Source organism: Ranitomeya imitator, chromosome 3 (assembly GCF_032444005.1).
Source record: "Ranitomeya imitator isolate aRanImi1 chromosome 3, aRanImi1.pri, whole genome shotgun sequence".
Taxonomy (NCBI): Eukaryota; Metazoa; Chordata; class Amphibia; order Anura; family Dendrobatidae; genus Ranitomeya; species Ranitomeya imitator.
In genome coordinates this window covers 81,829,102-81,849,623 of record NC_091284.1, presented here as the reverse complement: position 1 = coordinate 81,849,623, position 20,522 = coordinate 81,829,102, and the positions used below count along the sequence as shown (strand labels likewise).

At 39.5% G+C, this 20,522-nt stretch overlaps 1 protein-coding gene across 4 annotated transcripts in view; it reads left to right on the top strand.

Annotated features, from left to right (window-relative positions):
• The first annotated feature begins 1,199 nt into the window (after window positions 1-1,199).
• COL8A1 (collagen type VIII alpha 1 chain) overlaps window positions 1,200-20,522 on the top strand; it is a 190,607-nt gene continuing 171,284 nt past the window's right edge. For all 4 annotated transcript variants that reach the window (XM_069761005.1, XM_069761003.1, XM_069761004.1 and 1 more), the window contains exon 1: window positions 1,200-1,380. The gene's annotated coding sequence lies outside the window, so the exon portion shown is untranslated. The remainder of the gene's footprint in view (window positions 1,381-20,522) is intronic.

Sequence of the window (20,522 nt, the reverse complement as noted above, 5' to 3'; positions counted from 1 at the left end):
GGTCTCACGAGACCGCTACATCATCATGTGTTATTGCCGCAATACATTATTGGGATCGAAGCGTCGCGAGGAGCATCGTAAACTCTTGGGTTGGATCTGGGGGCCGCCGGAAGGTGAGTATATAACTATTTTTAATTTTATTTCTTTTTTTTACAGGGATATGGTGCCCACATTGCTATATACTACGTGGGCTGTGTTATATACTACGTGGGCTGTGCTATATACTGCATGGCCTGTGTTATATACTATGTTTCTGTGCTATATACTATGTGGGCTATGTTATATACTACGTGGCTGTGCTATATACTACGTGGCTGTGTTATATACTACGTGGGTTGTGTTATATACTACATGCGCTGTGTTATATACTACGTGGGCAGTGTTATATACTACGTGGGCTGTGTTATATACTACGTGGCTGTTATATACTACGTGGGCTGTGTTATATCCTGCATGGGCTGGGTTATATACTGCGTGGGCTGTGCTATATACTACTATACATATTCTAGAATACCCGATGCGTTAGAATCGGGTCACCATCTAGTGGATAATATGTGCATTAGAATGGGTGACATAAACAGCTAATCTAAATTCCTAATACATTTCAAAAATATGAGCTTACCCTCAAAAACAGAAACATGTTTAGTAAATCCTTATTTATACTTATTGCCCTTCAGTTCAGAAAATTGTAACCTTTGGGACACTTTCAATTACAATCACAGTCATCTTTCTTTACAAAAATCACATATTGAAAAAAAACGGCAAAAATCCAAAATAGCACCTGCGTGAAAGTCACATAGTGACTGGATGAAAGTATGATCCCCTCCTCCACTGCATCTGGTACCTACTTGTTACAAGAGGCTTCACTACTGAACTACAGAAAAATGACCCCATGGTGGAGTGCAGCACTCCAATGTCTTCTGTGCATTTTTTCTTTTCTTTTACTAGACCCTTTTTTATGGAATTACAGTTATTGTGTCTGTAAAACATCCCAGTAAAAGAAAACTGTACTTTGCAGCTTCTGTTCCTCTCCTCCCTTTACAGAGCTTTTAAGCATTTGCTGAGTTATGAGATGACAAGCTGATCCAGGGGATGGATGAATTTCACATGCATTTTCTTCCACTTGCAAATTCTTCTTCTGCAGCCCATCTGACTTTGCTTTTCCCCTTCTCATTTGCTCCCTGGTAATCAGACTGCTGGTGAATGTGCCTGCCTTGTCTGAATGCTACATTGTCTGCCCACCTACTACAGGAGAACTCTCCTCCCACCTGCAGATAAAAGCCAAGGGAATGTTAACAGCAGCTGATCAGAGCACTTTCTCAGTCCCTCACTGTCACATATCTGCATCATACCTTTCCCTTGGATCTTGCATTTTCTAAGGTAAGATGATGACATCCTTCTCTTGTCTTAAATCTACCTGCTCATTCAATAGGAAAAGTTTTTTAAAAAGTTCTAAAAACTTTTTATTTTAAACTCTGCAACAAAAAATATCACCAAATCTTTTCCCATGTTTTTGATATTGCTAAGCTCAGGATTGTTCTCAAGGTATTTTATAATTCTCATATGTTGTTGTTATTGCTTTAGTGAAATCCTTAGATGGTGCAGTGAGTAGACGCCAAATTTTGCACTTTGATGTGGGACAAACTATCACTGCTGGAACTGGTAGCAGGTGTACATGAGCTTCCTAAGCAGCAGCAGTGTGTGAGGAAGCTTCATCTTCTCTGCAGGGATGTGTAGAATGTCAGTGTAGACAGAAAGCAGGTGGACAGGAACTCAAGAACTGGTCTTCTGCTCCCTTTGGCTGCTAATCTTCTGATACTGGAAAACTAGGACACTGTGTTGTACAGAAAAGATTTTCTGTTGGAAAATCCTGGTTATTAAAATTGGAAGAAGTTGAACTAGTTTCACAGATGGGCAAAAGAACCTAATATAGAAGTAGAAATCGAGACGTCTATTTCTTCTCATTATTGTCCGATTTGTCCATAGGATTTAGTAAATCCATATAACAGCATTGCTTTGTGTATATACATATGTCTCGGAATGGGATGGTCTGGTGGAAGTATGTAGTGTCTCCTTTCTACGCATATTGAAAAAAATGTTTCGAAAAGGTCTCTAATTAAATGAAAATCCCTGGCAATAGAAACATGGGGATTATTATAGCCCCAGCCACTACTTAGGATTTTTTTTTGTATAATTTGATATTAATATTTCTTTAATTGGGATTTCCTAGCATAGCGGAGAGCATTCTGCACTTGATTCATTTTGGATGGTCCATTACGATGGATCATGGAAAGTTTAATGGTTGATGCTAAATTTCGAAGGAATGAAAAGATTATGGAAGCTCACTTTGGATCACTAAAAATCTATAACTATGTAATTTAAGAAAAATATAGGACTGAAAACATATGTGACCAAATGTATAATGTATTCTGTGCAGTTTCTATTCGTAACATCTGTAATGCAGTATATGGTGCACATGGAACTCTACTTGTATTTGTCGTTGAATCTTGGTGATACACTTATTATCATGGTTCAGAAGATAGATTGGCAATCGGGTAAATTTTTACATACCCCTTACTAGTCTTGAAACCATAAAAATGACATTAGACAGTAATAGTTTTGCTGCCCTGACAATTTTATGATGGGTTGAATAACACCTGATGATACTCAAGGCTTATATATGGCGGTCTGTGGTCAACATGCATTTCTCATGAAGCACCCGTTCAGAGGCTTACAGAGAAGTGACGGGGCCTCATTGAAAAACTTGAAATGTAGACCACTTCTGGTGCTGGTGAACACTATCACACCCCTTGCCAACTGGGATATGATTATTTTCGAAAACTCTTGAGTTTTATAGAGCTATACTCATCTGTCTCTATTAGTCTTATCGAGTTATTATTGATTTATAGGATGCATACTCTACTGCTCCTTTCAAACTCTTGCTCACTGCAGTAGTACAATGGTCAGGAAAAGTGGGGGTCAGGACCATGTTCTAGTGATGATTGTTGAGGGTCCCAGAGATGAGGCCTTATGAATCAAATATCTATCATTAAATCATGTGAATGGGTTAGCAAAATATCCAATGTAGGGACCATTTTTGTCCCTAAAAACTTGTACAACATCCTTGCAGCAAAGGTTCAGCTCACTAACTTTGAAAATAAGAAATGCAACACACATGGGACGCTCTTCTCGAGGGTTCGTATTTCAGCCATACACATGATCTGTCACATTAATTAATAAGCGGTCAAATTTTAGAATTCATCATTTGGTCAAAACTTTATTACGGATCTACATATCTCATTACTTGGCATTTTTACTGGACGATAAATAAAATGCAAGCCAATGAAGAACACTATATTTTTATACTATGTTTTGGATAAATTCTTTATCTGCTCACATTTTGATGAAATAGCAGTTTACCTGTTGACCAACTTTACTGATGTATTCTTACAAGAAAAGCTTCTTAAAAAAAGTACAAGAACCTGAAATGAAAAAAAAAACTATCATTGACAAAAAACTATCATTAAAAAAGACCCCTTGATTTCCAAGTTCCTTTTTTAACAGATTAGCCAAGATTTTCCTTTTTCCCCTAAGAACTTATACGCATGTAATTGCTAACTCCTGCTCTATGTTGATCTCTGTCGGCACAGAACGGTTACAAACCACTCCTGCCAACAATTTTGCTGCTTCATTTGACCTCACGTCAACAGAGTAGCTCTTCCTCTTCTAGGCTGCTCTGTTGAAAGTGCATCACTTCCGACATCATGCTGATTGACAGCTGGCTTCCCACAGTTAGGTAGAAGGCGAGGAGCCTGCTGCCAATCAGCATGACATCAGCAGTGATGAGTGAAGCGGAAGAGAAGAAGCTGCTCTGTCGACGTAATATTACCCGAAGCTGCAGAACTATGCTTAGCTTATATAGTGCCATCAGCACTTTACAGACATTATCATTTCGGTTATCTTTGAGGCTTACAATCTAAATGTCCTATCAGTATGTCTTTGGAGCGTGGGAGGAAACCAGAGAAAACAGAGGAAACCCACACAATGACGGGAAGGACATACAAACTCCTTGCAGATGTTGTCCTTGGTGGAATTTGATTGCTGGCAGGAGTGATCCATGCCTGCTCTGAGCTGGTAGACATTGGCGCTGGACAGAACAGGAGGTAGTTAGCAACTACTTGCCTATAAGTTCTTAGCCCCATAGGAAAAACAAAACAAAGTCCTGGAAGGCCCTCTAATACGTTTCCCTTTTAAGAGCTCTACCCCATCTCTGGCATATATTATACTGTTATGTGTATTGTGTTTTGTGACACATTGTCAAATCAAAGTGAATCTAGAAAAAAATGTGACTTTGATATTTGATGTTATCAAATTGTTCTTTCAGTTCTTATATAAACACTGATGTTGATATTTTCCACTAAGCGGGAGTTCTGGGGAGATGGGTAAAAGCTCTGCTTTATATTAGTAAGTTACATGTCTACACTGCACTTACTGTATATAATATCCAGCTCCTGACATTGAAGCAAAACCATAGAAACATTTAGCTTTGGGGCACCGTAGTATGGAGAGTCTCCCACAAAAGGATAATACAGCGGAAATTTCCTGCAATATCTGTGCTAGCAAATACTGAGATTTTATAGATGTCAAATGAGATGTCAGCTACTGTAACAAATCCCCATCTACAAACCCATCTGTTATTGATGTTTTCTTGAATTCTAATACTGTCATTCCAATGACGGACCAACATTTTTTTTGTATCAGATTTATAATTGTCTGTGTTATGAGTAATAAAATAGACACCATTTGTTAATATCACTGAAATAATACCAAAAGTACATCTTATTGAATGTCTGTAATTCTAGGTTTGAGAAAAGTATATAAAACAAGATAATATTTCAGGAGTAGCTTTATGGAGCGCAAAGGTAGACGCCCATGAGATTTCTGGTACCTTAATGGCCTCTTTACCCCCTAGAAAATTACCAGTAGTATAAATAGCACATGGTAGGTTGGGTATTCTGTTCCAGATTTTGTCTCATTTTAAGGAAATTGCTGGGGAGCAAAGAAAGCACAATATGGTGTTATCCAGATTAACACGGTGATCGTTGGCGGTTCTGCTCACCTCAAAAGGTTGTGTGAGACACAACTCTGAAATTACATCAAATGCAGTTCTAGCTTCTGCAGGTTGATAATGGTAGTAGTAGTAACATAGCCGATGATCTGTGCTGCTGGTGTATGTCTGATCAAGGAGTTAGAATCAGACAAAGGTATTGACAATGCGGTTTATTCTCTATGCATTTCGAAGTATTACAACTTCTTCACCAGGAAAAACACAGTGTGTGGTCCTTTGTGGTTCTCCTGAAGAAGAAGTTGTAACTTTAAAATGCATAGAGAATAAACCGCATTGTCAATACCTTTGTCTGATTTTAACTCCTTAATCGCATGTACGCCAGAAGCGCAGATCACCTGCTATGTTCCTACTACCAGAGTTTGCTTCATTCCTTAGCTCAATTGTTCTTTATTTAACATCTACAATATGATTCTATTACCTGCTTTTTTCACCCAAGACAAAGATTCAGCTGGCAGCCCTATGGTATCACTATCCAACTACCCTGGGTAAGGCAAAGTGTTGATATCCTCCATGTTACTCAATATCCAAGGCACATGCTCTAAATGTTGTCTCTCTGGCTTTGCCACATCATGAAGGACCCCTTCTTTCGGAGTTTCTTGAACTTTTAATTTATAGACTGATTGCGTAAAGTTTAATCAAACTTGTGTCCAAGCCTCAGTGTTAGAAACCAATGGTATGGACAAGTTCATCATATCTTCAGTGTATGACTCCTCATATCCTTATGTACAAACCTGTACTGAAATAAAGACAAAATAATTAGGTGTATAGAAAATTAAGCAATTTTACCTTAGTTTTACTTTGTTGGGAAGAGTTCATGTTATATGTGTCCCAGTGTGATCACCCAGTGGTTGTCATCTTGAGGAATCTGCCGCCTGTTGACAGTTTTGCTAGTAGATGGAATTAATATAGTGGCATTATATGATGAGAAATCAGAGTTCTCAACAACTGGCGGACGGCTTAATGACTTAAAACTTCCTTCAGTAAGACAAAGTGTTGATGTCCCTCATGTTACTCAATATCCATGGCAAATGCCCTGGTTGTTATCTCCCCAGCTTTGATATATTTTTAATTACTTTCTTTTCAGAGTTTCTTGAACTTTTCATTAATGGAGTGATTGTGTGAAGTTTGATCAAATTTGTGTCCAAGACAGTGTTAGGAACCACTGGTATGGTACTGCTACAGATGGATCTAGATAAGTTGCAAACTTGGGCCAAAAGGTGGCAGATGCGGTTTAACAATGATAAATGTAAGGTTATACACATGGGAAGAAGGAATCAATATCACCATTACACGCTGAACGGGAAACCACTGGGTAAATCTGACAGGGAGAAGGACTTGGGGATCCTAGTTAATGATAAACTTACCTGGAGCAGCCAGTGCCAGGCAGCGGCTGCCAAGGCAAACAGAATCATGGGGTGCATTAAAAAAGGTCTGGATACACATGATGAGAGCATTATACTGCCTCTGTACAAATCCCTGGTTAGACCGCACATGGAGTACTGTGTCCAGTTTTGGGCACCGATGCTCAGGAAGGATATAATGGAACTAGAATGAGTACAAAGAGGGCAACAAAATTAATAAAGGGGATGAGGGAACTACAATACCCAAAAAGATTAGCAAAACTAGGATTAGTTAGTCTAGAAAAAAGATGACTGAGGGGTGATCTAATAACCATTTATAAGAACAGTATATAAGGGGACAATGCAAATATCTCTCCGAGGATCTGTTTATACCAAGAAAGGTGACAGTTACTAGGGGCATTCTCTGCATCTGGAGGAGAGAAGGTTTTTCCACCAACATAGAAGAGGATTCTTTACTGTTAGGGCAGTGAGAATGTGGAATTCCTTGCCTGAGGAGGTGGTGATGGCGAACTCATGCGAGGGGTTCAAGAGAGGTCTGGATGTCTTCCTGGAGCGTAACAATATTGTATCTTACAGTTATTAGGTTCTTTAGAAGGACGTAGATCTGGGCATTTATTCTGATTGAATATAGGCTGAACTGGATGGACCAAACTCTGTTTTGGTCTTGCTAACTATGCTACTATGGCAATCTCATCATATCTTCAATGTTCTCATAGCTTTATGAACGTGCCTGTATTAAGATTAAAAAATAATAATTAAGTATACAGAAAATGAAGCCCATTTACCTTACTTTTACTTTGGAGAAGCTTATTTGTGTCCAAAAGTGGCCACTAAGTGGTTGTGATGTGTGTGTACCACCTATTGACGGTTTTGCTAGCACATGTCTTTCAGGTAGTAAAATGACCTAAAAATTGTGCTCCGTGTATCACAAAAAAAAGAGGCAAACAGAGAAAAGATTTTAGAGCTATTATATGCGGAATATGTTGGTGCTATATAAATAAAAATTTTATTATTTATTATTATATATAAAAAGAAACAGAAATGTCCCTGGTCATGAGCAATGGAAATGACCTTGTCTTGAACTGGTTACCCCATTTTGCAGAAAGGTAAGGGTTGATCGATTGAGTGAGAAGTCCAACTAAGGCTCTTTGCCTTGACCAAAAAAATAGGGATATGAAGTTAGGGGCAGTTATTTTTTTCCTGGTTGATAAACCCTAGTCACAGCTCTGTTTTAGCAATGACCAAAAATATGGACGTCTCATCTAACAAATCCATACCCTGCTCACTTCTGATGAAGGGTGTCTGGTTTGGCTAATTTGAGATTTGAGTTTTCTTCCTCCTGGAGGAGAATTAATTATCAATTTTCTCCAAGTAGTGCCTTTTCTGTAAAGTCTCCATACACCAGTCAAATCTCCTAAACAAGAACCAGTTCCTCTAGAATTGTGTGTAAACTAACTCTGTTCACTTCAAGACTAGGAATTTTGGCTCTTTTTGGGTTTGTGGATTTCTATGTTAATGTTAGAGTGAAATAACTTGTATTTAAATCTATTGTTTTAGGGCCATGTAGCAAGCCTTGAAGCTATATAACTTTTTTTTCTATTTATGTTCCAGTAAAGATCCATCTTCTACTCCTTCTCGCTTTGCAAACATTCACTGCTTCTTGTTAGATTGTGCTTTTAGAACCTGCCTAAAATATGTCTGCTAATGGCACTAAAACTCTACCCCTTTGCCAACGATAGCACATTTTTGATACTGTACACTATAGTAAGTTCAACTCCTGTTTAAGCCATTTTAGCCAAAAATCTGCAGCTTGTTGCAGGACCTCACGTTTTTCTATAGAAGGTAGCCACTTTGTGATTGTTCTATGAAGATTTTCACTATTATTGCTGTTGTGTTAAAAGCTTCTGCACCTTTCCTAAATTGCATCAAAATGTTATGGTTCCTGCTGTTGGATACTTCAAGGCAGAAAAGAGATGGATCCTTAAATACTGCCATGGTGGTGCCAGCTTTTTAGAATTCATTTTACAACATTTATTTATTTGTAGACCCCCAGTAATGTTGCTTTCATATACTATTTACGCATTACTACACTGATATAATATACCTGTTATTTGCATTCTTCCATATTCAGTTTAATGTGTGACACTTATCAAGTTGTTTTTCTAAAACCTTTTTTAAAGTAAATGTCCACCTTTGAGATTATTATGTAGGGGTGAGCGAACCTGCCCAAATTCAATTCAGGCAGATTTTCTCAATGTGTGAAGGTAACAGGGGGATCCAGCTCCGGAATTAAAATTAAAAGTATTTCAACATGTTTAAAATGGAAAGCTGCTTACAAGTGACCGACAATTAGCATTGAAGAACAGCCACGAACCACTGAAAAGGTTTCGAACACACGTGGTGTTCTTAGTATGATCTTTCCATTTTAACCCCTCTGTGACCTTAGACGTACTATCCCGTCGAGGTGCCCTGGGCTTATCTGACCCTGGACGGGATAGTACGTCATAGCCGATCGGCCGCGCTCACGGGGGGAGCGCGGCCGATCGCGGCCGGGTGTCAGCTGCTTATCGCAGCTGACATCCGGCACTATGTGCCAGGAGCGGTCACGGACCGCCCCCGGCACATTAACCCCTGGCACACCGCGATCAAAGATGATCGCGATGTGCCGGCGGTGCAGGGAAGCACCGCGCAGGGAGGGGGCTCCCTGCGGGCTTCCCTGAGCCCCCCGCAGCAACGCGATGTGATCGCGTTGCTGCGAGGGTCTCCTCACCTCCCTCCCTGCTCGAGCCCCGGATCCAAGATGGCCGCGGATCCGGGTCCTGCAGGGAGGGAGGTGGCTTCACAGAGCCTGCTCAGAGCAGGCACTGTGAAGCAGCCTGCACTCCTATCAGATCAGTGATCTGACAGAGTGCTGTGCAAACTGTCAGATCACTGATCTGTGATGTCCCCCCCTGGGACAAAGTAAAAAAGTAAAAAAAAAATTTTCCAAATGTGTAAAAAAAATAAAAAAAAATATTCCAAAATAATGAAAAAAAAAAAAATATATTATTCCCATAAATACATTTCTTCATCTAAATAAAAAAAAAAAACCAATAAAAGTACACATATTTAGTATCGCCGTGTCCGTAACGGCCCGACCTATAAAACTGGCCCACTAGTTAACCCCTTCAGTAAACACCGTAAGAAAAAAAAAAAAAAAACGAGGCAAAAAACAACGCTTTATTATCATACCGCCGAACAAAAAGTGGAATAACACGCGATCAAAAGGACAGATATAAATAACCATGGTACCGCTGAAAGCGTCATATTGTCCCGCAAAAAAAGAGCCGCCATACAGCATCATCAGCAAAAAAATAAAAAAGTTATAGTCCTGAGAATAAAGCGATGCAAAAATAATTATTTTTTCTGTAAAATAGTTTTTATCGTATAAAAGCACCAAACCATAAAAAAATGATATAAATGAGGTATCGCTGTAATCATACTGACCCGAAGGATAAAACTGATTTATCAATTTTACCAAACGCGGAACGGTATAAACGCCTCCCCCAATAGAAATTCATGAATAGCTGGCTTTTGGTCATTCTTCCTCACAAAAATCGGAATAAAAAGCGATAAAAAAATGTCACGTGCCCAAAAATGTTTTCAATAAAAACGTCAACTCGTCCCGCAAAAAACAAGACCTCACATGACTCTGTGGACCAAAATATGGAAAAATTATAGCTCTCAAAATGTGGTATTGCAAAAAATATTTTTTGCAATAAAAAGGGTCTTTCAGTGTGTGACGGCTGCCAATCATAAAAATCCGCTAAAAAACTCGCTATAAAAGTAAATCAAACCCCCCTTCATCACCCCCTTAGTTAGGGAAAAATAAAAAAAAATGTATTTATTTCCATTTTCCCATTAGGGCTAGGGTTAGGGCTAGGGCTAGGGTTAGGGCTAGGGTTAGGGCTAGGGTTAGGGTTAGGGTTAGGGCTAGGGTTAGGGCTAGGGTTAGGGCTAGGGTTAGGGCTAGGGCTAGGGTTAGGGTTAGGGCTAGGGTTAGGGCTAGGGTTAGGGCTAGGGTTAGGGCTAGGGTTAGGGCTAGGGTTAGGGCTAGGATTAGGGTTAGGGTTAGGGTTGGGGCTACAGTTAGGGTTGGGGCTAAAGTTAGGGTTAGGGTTTAGATTACATTTACAGTTGGGAATAGGGTTGGGATTAGGGTTAGGGGTGTGTCAGGGTTAGAGGTGTGGTTAGGGTTACCGTTGGAATTAGGGTTAGGGGTGTGTTTAGATTAGGGTTTCAGTTATAATTGGGGGGTTTCCACTGTTTCGGCACATCAGGGGCTCTCCAAACACGACATGGCGTCCGATCTCAATTCCAGCCAATTCTGCGTTGAAAAAGTAAAACAGTGCTCCTTCCCTTCCGAGCTCTCCTGTGTGCCCAAACAGGGGTTTACCCCAACATATGGGGTATCAGCGTACTCAGGACAAATTGGACAACAACTTTTGTGGACCAATTTCTCCTGTTACCCTTGGGAAAATACAAAACTGGGGGCTAAAAAATAATTTTTGTGGGAAAACAAAAAGATTTTTTATTTTCACGGCTCTGCGTTATAAACTGTAGTGAAACACTTGGGGGTTCAAAGTTCTCACAACACATCTAGATAAGTTCATTGAGGGGTCTAGTTTCCAATATGGGGTCACTTGTGGGGGGTTTCTACTGTTTAGGTACATTAGGGGCTCTGCAAACGCAATGTGACGCCTGCAGACCAATCCATCTAAGTCTGCATTCCAAATGATGCTCCTTCCCTTCCGAGCCCTCCCATGCGCCCAAACGGTGGTTCCCCCCCACATATCGGGTATCAGCGTACTCAGGACAAATTGGACAACAACATTTAGGGTCCAATTTCTCCTGCTAACCTTGGAAAAATACAAAACTGGGGGCTAAAATATAATTTTTGTGGAAAAAAAAATATTTTTTATTTGCATGGCTCTGCGTTATAAACTGTAGTGAAATACTTGGGGGTTCAAAGCTCTCACAACACATCAAGATGAGTTCCTTAGGGGGTCTACTTTCCAAAATGGTGTCACTTGTGGGGGGTTTCTACTGTTTAGGTACATTAGGGGCTCTGCAAACGCAATGTGACGCCTGCAGACCATTCCATCTAAGTCTGCATTCCAAATGGCGCTCCTTCCCTTCCGAACCCTCCCATGCGCCCAAACGGTGGTTCCCCCCCACATATGGGGTATCAGCGTACTCAGGACAAATTGGACAACAACTTTTGTGGTCCAATTTCTCCTGTTACCCTAGGGAAAATACAAAACTGGGGGCTAAAAAATAATTTTTGTGGGAAAAAAATTTTGTTTTATTTTTATGGCTCTGCATTATAAACTTCTGTGAAGCCCTTGGTGGGTCAAAGTGCTCACCACACATCCAGATAAGTTCCTTAGGGGGTCTACTTTCCAAAATGGTGTCACTTGTGGGGGGTTTCAATGTTTAGGCACATCAGTGGCTCTCCAAACGCAACATGGCGTCCCATCTCAATTTCTGTCAATTTTGCATTGAAAAGTCAAACTGCGCTCCTTCCCTTCCGAGCTCTCCCATGCGCCCAAACAGTGGTTTACTGCCACATATGGGGTATCAGCGTACTCAGGACAAATTGGACAACAACTTTTGAGGTCCAATTTCTTCTCTTACCCTTGGAAAAATAAAAAATTGGGGGCAAAAATATAATTTTTGTGAAAAAATATGATTTTTTATTTTTACGGTTCTGCATTATAAACTTCTGTGAAGCACTTGGTGGGTCAAAGTGCTCACCACACCTCTAGATAAGTTCCTTAGGGGGTCTACTTTCCAAAATGGTGTCACTTGTGGGGGGTTTCAATGTTTAGGCACATCAGTGGCTCTCCAAACGCAACATGGCGTCCCATCTCAATTCCTGTCAATTTTGCATTGAAAAGTCAAATAGCGCTCCTTCCCTTCCGAGCTCTCCCATGCGCCCAAACAGTGGTTTACTGCCACATATGGGGTATCAGCGTACTCAGGACATATTGGACAACAACTTTTTGGGTCCAATTTCTCCTGTTACCCTTGGTAAAATAAAACAAATTGGAGCTGAAGTAAAGTTTTTGTGTAAAAAAGTTAAATGTTCATTTTTATTTAAACATTCCAAAAATTCCTATTAAACACCTGAAGGGTTAATAAACTTCTTGAATGTGGTTTTGAGCACCTTGAGGGGTGCAGTTTTTAGAATGGTGTCACACTTGGGCATTTTCTATCATATAGACCCCTCAAAATGACTTCAAATGAGACGTGGTCCCTAAAAAAAAATGGTGTTGTAAAAATGAGAAATTGCTGGTCAACTTTTAACCCTTATAACTCCCTAACAAAAAAAAAAATTGGTTCCAAAATTATGCTGATGTAAAGGAGACATGTGGGAAATGTTACTTATTAAGTATTTTGTGTGACATATCTCTGTGATTTAATTGCATAAAAATTCAAAGTTTGAAAATTGCGAAATTTTCAAAATTTTCGCCAAATTTCCGTTTTTTTCACAAATAAACGCAGGTACTATCAAAGAAATTTTACCACTATCATGAAGTACAATATGTCACGAGAAAACAATGTCAGAATCACCAAGATCCGTAGAAGCGTTTCGGAGTTATAACCTCATAAAGGGACAGTGGTCAGAATTGTAAAAATTGGCCTGGTCATTAACGTGCAAACCACCCTTGGGGGTAAAGGGGTTAAACATGGAAAATTCCATGGCAGACAAAATGAATAGTGCTAAAAATTCCCAATTAAATGTCACCTGCTTAACCCAGCAGGAAGTACATCGGCGTCTAGAAATCACTAAAATTGAAAAATCTCCAGGCCCGGATGGGATACACCCCCGAGTACTGCAGGAATTAAGTACAGTCATTGATAGACTATTATTTTTAATCTTTAAAGACTCCATAATAACAGGGTCTGTACCACAGGACTGGCGCATAGCAAATGTGGTGCCAATATTCAAAAAGGGGACAAAAACTGAACTCGGAAATTATCGGCCAGTAAGCTTAACTTCTACTGTGGGTAAAATACTGGAGGGCATTCTAAGGGATGCTATACTGGAGTATCTGAAGAGGAATAACCTCATGACCCAGTATCAGCACGGGTTTACTAGGGACCGTTCATGTCAGACTAATCTGATCAGCTTCTATCAAGAGGTAAGTTCTGGACTGGACCAAGGGAACCCAGTGGACGTAGTGTATATGGACTTTTCAAAAGCTTTTTATATGGTGCCACACAAAAGGTTGATACATACAATGAGAATAATGGGGATAGGGGAAAATATGTGTAAGTGGGTTAAGAGCTGGCTCAGGGATAGGAAACAAAGGGTGGTTATTAATGGAGCACACTCGGACTGGGTCACGGTTGGCAGTGGGGTACCACAGGGGTCAGTATTGGGCCCTCTTCTTTTTAACATATTTATTAATGACCTTGTAGGGGGCATTCAAAGCAGACTTTCAATATTTGCAGATGACACTAAACTCTGCAGGGTAATCAATGCAGAGGAGGACAAGTTTATATTACAGGATGATTTATGTAAACTAGAAGCTTGGGCTGATAAATGGCAAATGAGCTTTAATGGGGATAAATGTAAGGTTATGCACTTGGGTAGAAGTAATAAGATGTATAATTATGTGCTTAATTCTAAAACTCTGGCCAAAATCGTCAATGAAAAAGACCTGGGTGTATGGGTGGATGACAAACTCATATTCAGTGGCCAGTGTCAGGCAGCTGCTACAAAGGCAAATACAATAATGGGATGCATTAAAAGAGGCATAGATGCTCATGAGGAGAACATCATTTTACCTCTATACAAGTTACTAGTTCGACCACACTTAGAATACTGTGCACAGTTCTGGTCTCCGGTGTATAAGAAAGACATAGCTGAACTAGAGCGGGTGCAGAGAAGAGCGACCAAGGTTATTAGAGGACTGGGGGGTCTGCAATACCAAGATAGGTTATTACACTTGGGGCTATTTAGTTTGGAAAAACGAAGACTAAGGGGTGATCTTATTTTAATGTATAAATATATGAGGGGACAGTACAAAGACCTTTCTGATGATCTTATTAATCATAGACCTAAGACAGGGACAAGGGGGCATCCTCTACATCTGGAGGAAAGAAGGTTTAGGCATAATAACAGACGCGGATTCTTTACTGTTAGAGCAGTGAGACTATGGAACTCTCTGCCATATGATGTTGTAATGAGTGATTCATTACTTAAATTTAAGAGGGGATTGGATACCTTTCTTGAAAAGTATAATATTACAGGGTATATATACTAGATTCCTTGATAGGGCGTTGATCCAGGGAACTAGTCTGATTGCCGTATGTGGAGTCGGGAAGGAATTTTTTTCCCCAATGTGGAGCTTACTATTTGCCACATGGGTTTTTTTTTGCCTTCCTCTGGATCAACATGTTAGGGCATGTTAGGTTAGGCTATGGGTTGAACTAGATAGACTTAAAGTCTTCCTTCAACCTTTATAACTATGTTACTATGTTAAATAAAGACTTTGAATTTTAATTCTGGATCTGGATCCCACTTTTTTCTTCATACGTGTTCCAGCGTCAGGCTGAGATGCCTTTCCATGCTCGGATCTTTTTTTGGACTACGGGAAATTTATTCACAAGGGTGTTCTGAAAACTAACCTTTTTTTGTTTCTAGATTTTCTCAATTCAAGGTGGTCGCGGTGGTGGGGTGGAGGATTCGATTCACAAAGAAAAAAATTCTTTTGAATTTAATTAACTTTGAAGGGGTTAAAAAATTACTCACTTTACTTTGGCTCACCCAGTACTTTGCCCAACACCACCAATCCCCTTCTTGAGCGTGAGCGGGCGCAATGCATGTCATTGATAAGCACGCTCTTTTGGTTATAGCAAGGGGCCTAAAGAATGGAAGACCAGGCCAAAAGAAAAATGAAAAATATGATATGAGGTCCAGCAGTGGTGGACAGGTATGGGGGGTTGGCAGCCATACAGTACAGACCAAAAGTTTGGACACACCTTCTCATTTAAAGATTTTTCTGTATTTTCATGACTATGAAAATTGTACATTCACACTGAAGGCATTAAAACTTTGAATTAACACATGTGGAATTATATACTTAACAAAAAAGTGTGAAACAACTTTTCAGTTGTTTTTAAGAGAATGCCAAGTGTGTGCAAAGCAGTCATCAAAGCAAAAGGTGGCTACTTTGAAGAACCTAGAATGTAAGACATAATTTCTTATGTCTTATATTCTAGGTTCTTCAAAGTAGCCACCTTTTGCTTTGATGACTGCTTTGCACACTCTTGGCATTCTCTTGATGAGCTTCAAGAGGTAGTCACCGGGAATGGTTTTACACTTCACAAGTGTGTCTTGTCAGGTTTAATAAGTGGGATTTCATGCCTTATAAATGGGGTTGGGACCATCAATTGTGTTGTGCAGAAGTCTGGTGGATACACAGCTGATAGTACTACTGAACAGACTGTTAGAATTTGTATTATGGCAAGAAAAAAGCAGCTAAGTAAAGAAAAATGAGTGGCCATCATTACTTTAAGAAATGAAGGTCAGTCAGTCTAAAAAATTTGGAAAACTTTGAAAGTGTCCCCAAGTCCAGTGGCAAAAACCATCAAGCGCTACAAAGGAACTGGCTCACATGAGGACCGCCCCTGGAAAGGAAGACCAAGAGTCACCTTTGCTTCTGAGTCACCAGCCTCAGAAATTGCAGGTTAACAGCGGCTCAGATTAGAGACCAGGTCAATGCCACACAGAGTTCTAGCAGCAGACACATCTCTACAACAACTGTTAAGAGGAGACTTTTGTGCATCAGGCCTTCATGGTAAAATAGCTGCTAGGAAACCACTGCTAAGGACAGGCAACAAGCAGAAGAGACTTGTTTGGGCTAAAGAACACAAGGAATGGGCATTAGTGGAAATCTGTGCTTTGGTCTGATGAGTCCAAATTTGAGATCTTTGGTTCCAACTGCCGTGTCTTTGTGCGACGCAGAAAAGGTGAACGGATGGACTCTACATGCCTGGTTCCCACCGTGAAGCATGAAGGAGGAGGTGTGATGGTGTGGGGATGCTTTGCTGGTGACACTGTTGGGGATTTATTCAAAATTGAAGGCATACTGAACCATGGCTACCACAGCATCTTGCAGCGGCATGCTATTCCATCCGGTTTGCATTTAGTTGAGCCATCATTTATTTTTCAACAGGACAATGACCCCAGAAACTGCTATATAGGAAGCATAAAGCTGGGTGAGGAACAGCCAAACTCTGCTATAAAGGTGAGGATGTGGAAGACAGTTTCATGTCAGAAGTCATTCACAATGGCAAGGTTGAGCACAGCAACAACCCACACGGTTGTTATACTGCATCAGCAAGGTCTCTACCAGGCAATAATTTCAAAGCAAATAGAGGTTTCAAGATGCAATGTTCAAGCTCTTTTCATAAGATGCTATGGTTAGCGAAGGAAACTTGGTACAGCAGAAGAGAGGCACATCACATTTCACTTTGAAATTGGTAAATGTCAAGCAGTGCCATCAGCTCAGAACTAATAGCAACCAGTGGCATCCAGATTCACCCATCTACTGTTCATAGTGGTCTGCTTAGAAAGGGTCTTTATGAAAGAATTGCAGCCAAAAAAACATATCTTCATGGTGGAAACAAGGCCAACTACAGTGGAGAAAAAGGTATTTAGTCAGCCACTAATTGTGCAAGTTCTTCCATTTAAAAAGATGAGAGGCCTGTAATTGACATCAGAGGTAGACCACCACTATGAGAGTTAAAATGAGAAAACAAATCCAGAAAATCAACTTGTCTGATTTGGTAAGGATTTATTTTGCAAATTACGGTGGAAAATAAGTATTTGGTCATTAACAAAAGTTCATCTCAATGTTTTTTATATATATATCTTTTGTTGGCAATGACAGAGGTCACATGTTTTCTGTAAGTCTCCACAAGGTTGGCACACATCCACTTTTTGATCGCTCGGGGTCTGACCGCTGGGACCCCACCGATCCCAAAACTGTAACTCTGAATTCCCCCTTGTGAATTAAACAGTGGGCGATCATGTGCACTGTCTCTGGGGGTCACATTAAGAATGAATGAAGCTGCAGTGCGCATGATTGATCACATGAGCCCCAGTTTTCAGGATCGCTGGGGTGCCAGCGTCAGACCCCCTGTTGTCTAATAGTTAACCCCTATCCAATGGATAGAGGTTAACTTCCAATATAGAGAATACCCAATTAACAATGGCTTAAATTTTAGTAAAAAATATCAGTGCTTTTGTCATGATATACAACCCTGGAGCCCCATTCTATGATATCTGTGTGCCCTGAGAGCGTATGTACGTGGGGTAATTCTACATGTATATTATAAAATGTTTAGGTTGAAGAATAATCATTGAGACTATACATTATATTGATTTAGACAACATATGCTTTAGGATGTGACACAGCAAATTCATCAAAAAATATAAGGTATCGAACTTTCAGATTAGTGTATAGAGAACTATTATTGTAGTATTTGTTGCTCCCAATAGTATTCTGTTATCCTTAGTACATCTATATTAATAAGGGTTGACATAAAGTCTACATAAACTGTCTTCCCTGTTATTTATTACCTTTTTGAAGTTGTGTTCATATTTTACTACAGCCAATTTCTTCTATCCAAGACTTGTAAATTACTGTTCACCTCCTTGACCTCAGTAAGTAACACATTCAACTTTAAGATCAGTCCCCGTAAAGCATTTTACTTGATAAAGTCTTCGTCAAAGAGTCATTTTCAAAGGTGCAGAATTTGAAACTCTAGTGTGGTCTTCCAGCAGATGTACTGTCTGGGGAGTCAATTTCCTCTGGAATTTTGCAGTTAAACTCCTACATCTGCCGTGTGTGAATTTGGAACCTTCCTTGACCACAAGTCCACAGATACCAGTATGTGAGAAATGAAAGTATTGTCCCAGAGCATAATTCAGATGCCAAGATTACAAGCTACTCTTTCTCTTACATTGAAAATGATTTTATTCATTAAAGAGACTAGGATAATATTTGTTTAAACTAAAAATTGTTTTTTTTATAACGCCTTCTGGGACATAAGATTATGATACTTTTTATGTGTCATGCTGTCTATATATAATCTAAAGCAAAAATAGATAGTTCCTATAATCCAGCAGCGACACAATATAAAATGTGCTGGATTATCAGATTTTCTCCACTATTCAAAATACTTTTCAGCATAGAAAAGTATAAAAATCTAATTTGTCTATTTGCTTTTAGGAAGAAAGCTCAAAATAATATATTATTACCACACCAAAACCTGGTAGGCCGGAGTCACACTCAGCATAGGGAAATACGGTCCGTATTTTACATGCGTAATATGCAGAAATGTTCCCAAAATAGTGATCTGTATGTCATCCGTAGGCAGGGTGTGGCAGCGTATTTTGCGCATGTCATCCTCCGCATGTAATCCGTATGGCATCCGTACAGCGAGATTTTCTCGCCGGCTTACAAAACGGACATACAATAGATCCATGGGCTCAAATATTCATGAAAACATATATACATATACATGTCAGTGAAAAACATATATATATATATATTTATATTTAATACAGTGCTAGATAGCAGAAAAGCCGGTAATTCAATTGCCGGCTTTTGCTATCTCCTTCCCAAACCCGACAGGATATGAGACATGGTTTCCATACAGTAAACCATATCATATCCCTTTTTTTTTTTGCGCAATACGCTGACAAACGCAGCATGCTGCGATTTTCTATGCCCGTAAAATACGGCATAGAAGTATAGGGCAGATAGGAGCTGCTCCATAGAGAATCATTGGTCAGTGTGCAATGCGTAGTTTTTGCGCCTCTCATACGTCCGTAAAACTTGCTAGTGTGACCCCGGCCTTACTGTTAGGCATCATTTAGACATCCTTTTTTTTGCTTATGTGAAAAAAAATGTTTTTTATCAGTGTGTTTGATTTGATTTTAATCTATTCTTACATGTCTATTTTTGCCAAAAGTGAGGCATTTACTTTTCAGGTATACAAAAAAAATAAAAAAAAATTAAAAATGTCTAGCTGTTTTAGTACAATGTGCCGAATTCATTAAAAGATGTAACTTTTCATGAAATGATTGAGTTGGTGCTTCTTGTCCATGTCCCTCTTCTACTATGGGAGATATGGCTAGGATTGGGGAGAAAACGGCAAAAGTCACAGATTTTGCAACTTATCAAAGTGTTTTATGCCAGTATTCTGGACTAAACACTTTGATGTATTGGCCACAAAATTTCTTTGGGGAGATTTATGAAGAAGGTCCACTTTTTTAAAAAAAAATTAAAACAATTGAAAAATCACTTCAAAACACTTGAAAGACTCTTCCTCTTCATTTCTATTGTAATAAGACTTTCAGGTTGTATATTCAGTTTTTTGAGAATTTTTTTTCTTTTTTTCTGCTTCAGGTTTTGAAAAAGCTAGGCTGGAGAAAAGAAAGTGCATGTTACTTGCTTGAAATGTCTCCAGATGAAATGTGCTTTGAACTGGGTACTGTTCAAAAGGCTGCAAAAAAACGCTCCAGTAAAAAAAAACTATTCCAAAATGTTTCAAAGAGTGGTTTACAAAAGTATTCACCCCCATTGGGTTTTTACCTATTTTGTTACTGTACAACCTATGTTTAAATATTTTTGCAATCTGATTTGTGTGTGATGCATCAGCACTAAATAGTCTAAGTTGGTGAAGTGAAAAGAGAAAAATATAGGCATAAATTAAATTTATGGGATCAAATAACTAAAAATTGGCACGTGCAATGCATATGTATTCACCCCTTTTGCTATGAAGACCCTACAAATTTCTAGGGCAACAATTACCTTCATAAGTCACATGCTTAGTGATAGGACGTCCACCTGTGTGCAATCTAAATGTCACATGTCTGTCCGTATATACACTTTGCCATTTCTGAAAGGTCACAGAGGCTGCAAAACCAGAGGCGCCACTAACCAAACACCATGAAGACCAAAGAGATC